Genomic DNA, 2,233 nt, shown 5'->3' on the forward strand with positions numbered 1-2,233 from the left:
AATGGCCATTGTTTCTATGAATTGAGGAACCAACTCTGAAATTAAGATGTAGGTGATTTGATTTATACATTTCTATTTTATAGATAATTTTCCAACATATTATATAATCTCTAAGATCCAATCTAGCAATATCAATTTTATTTCATTGGAGTACTATCTATTATTATATATAGGACTCTGCATTTCCTTTCAAACCAAGTTCAGAGTAGTGGGAGACTCACTGGCATTCAAGGAATATGTCCCCTTATGTGAGTATGAATCCCACTTGAAGAACAAGGAGAAATGTTGCAGAGAGAATGAGAGAGTAGAAAGGATACTCAGCGATGCAGACTTCTGCTATTTTCCCCTCTAGCTTTTTGTTTGTTTGTTTGTTTGTTTGTTTGTTACATAAGTAATGCAGGCAGACATTCTCAGTGGAAAAGATTCAATATAAAACTTTCAAGGATGGAAGCCCCACTTCATTCTTCCCCTCATGGTTTGGAGTACAACCTTCAGGTTCTCTTTTTTATATATCTCTGTACATACATATGCCATAACAGTTTTTAAACATCAATCGGATCTTCCTATATGTATTATTTGGCAACTTGGTTTTTTAAAATTAATTCTGTATCTTGGAGCTTTTCTCATTTCTCTACATATGGACCTATAATATACCTGTATTTTAACATGTTTAATCACTCCCCATTCATGACACTTAGGGCATTTTGGTTTTTTATGATTACAAATAATGAAGCAATGGGCATCCTATACCTATACATTTAAGCACACATGTGAAAACTTCTATAGGCTAAATTCCTAGAAGTCAAATTGCTTGGTCAAAATAAGGGGGCATGAAGTTTAAAGTTCATTAGACAGTGATGAATTGCCTTTCCAAAAAGGTTTTTCCAGTTTGAATTTCCATTGGCAGTACAGGATAGAGCCCATTTCCAAGAGTCCAGTCTTTACCAATAGTTGATATTATTTACCCATTTTTCTGTTGCTTGCCTGATTTTTAATTATTTACTCTATAAAATTTTAAAATATTTATGTAATATATAAAATACACAGTTAATTAATTAAATATATGTCCATAAAAGATATGTACCTTTTGAATATGTTTTACATATTTTCGTCTCATTCTGTTACTTGTTTTTTAATGTCATTTTTTATATCTCTTGGCAAATATTTAAAATTTTATAAGTTCAAATTTGTCATTCTTTTTCCCTGTGGATTTTAGGTTTTGTTTTTTGCTTCTTAAGCTTCCTTGGACCTTCTCTACCCCAGGTGTATCAGTCAGTATACCTTTGGTTGCATTTCACAGAAAACACTCTCTCAATTGTTTTAAACAATATGGAAAAGGTTTTACCTCCTGTATCAAAAATCCCAAGTTAGGGCAACTGTAGGGTTGATTAACTTAGTGGCTCAACAATATCATCAACAACCCAAGCTTTTTTATCTTTTAATCTTTATGTCAGCAAGTTGACTTGGTTAATCCTCTCAATGGAAACTAACTTATTGGCTGTTCTATGGGTATCTATATATGACACACAATATGCAGTATATTGTTTCACTTTGAGAACCCTCTCTAACCTTTCCACCACTCCTCAGCCTATTTTCCCACATGTCTCATTGGCAAGAATTATATCACATGATCATGCCTAAACCAGAAGAATGAATTTGCTACAAATTGCTAGACTACTCAGGGTTACTTCTGAAACACATTGAAGAAGATTGAACAATTGAGCAAAACTGGGGTTATACCAATCAAGAAAAATGATCTTTTAAGGACAACCAATAGTATCTGACAGACCCAAATTATGATGATATTTCTATATTCTTCTAATCATAATATGTATATGTGTGTGTATATATATATTTATATGTACGTATGTATATATGTATGTGTATACACACACATATGGTATATATATCCTTTAATTCTACCTAGACTTTATAAGTGTGTCTTATGAGGTCAAACTCCAGCTCAGTTTCTCCCAAAAGGTTAGCCTAATATCCAAACACCATAATTTTCCTACTAATTTAAAATTCTGCCTTTATCCTAAACCAGCTTTATATATTTACATACATTTGGTTAAGAACTATCTCTTCCACTGACATCTTTGTCTAGCCCTGCCCTATTTTAATGACTATATTTAATTATGATGTAGAACAAGTGCCTCCTTAGTGTTTTTTCTAGAATGCTTTTGGATACTCTTATAGATTTGGTCTTCCATACAAACCTTAAATTAGCTTG

General features: G+C 32.3%; 1 protein-coding gene across 1 annotated transcript in view; it reads left to right on the forward strand.

The window, feature by feature from the left end:
- CC2D2B (coiled-coil and C2 domain containing 2B) overlaps window positions 1-2,233 on the forward strand; it is a 96,568-nt gene that overhangs the window by 22,932 nt on the left and 71,403 nt on the right. The gene's annotated exons all lie outside the window — the stretch shown is intronic.

The sequence above is a fragment of the Pteropus vampyrus genome, unplaced genomic scaffold, assembly GCF_000151845.1.
Source record: "Pteropus vampyrus isolate Shadow unplaced genomic scaffold, Pvam_2.0 Scaffold238, whole genome shotgun sequence".
Taxonomy (NCBI): Eukaryota; Metazoa; Chordata; class Mammalia; order Chiroptera; family Pteropodidae; genus Pteropus; species Pteropus vampyrus.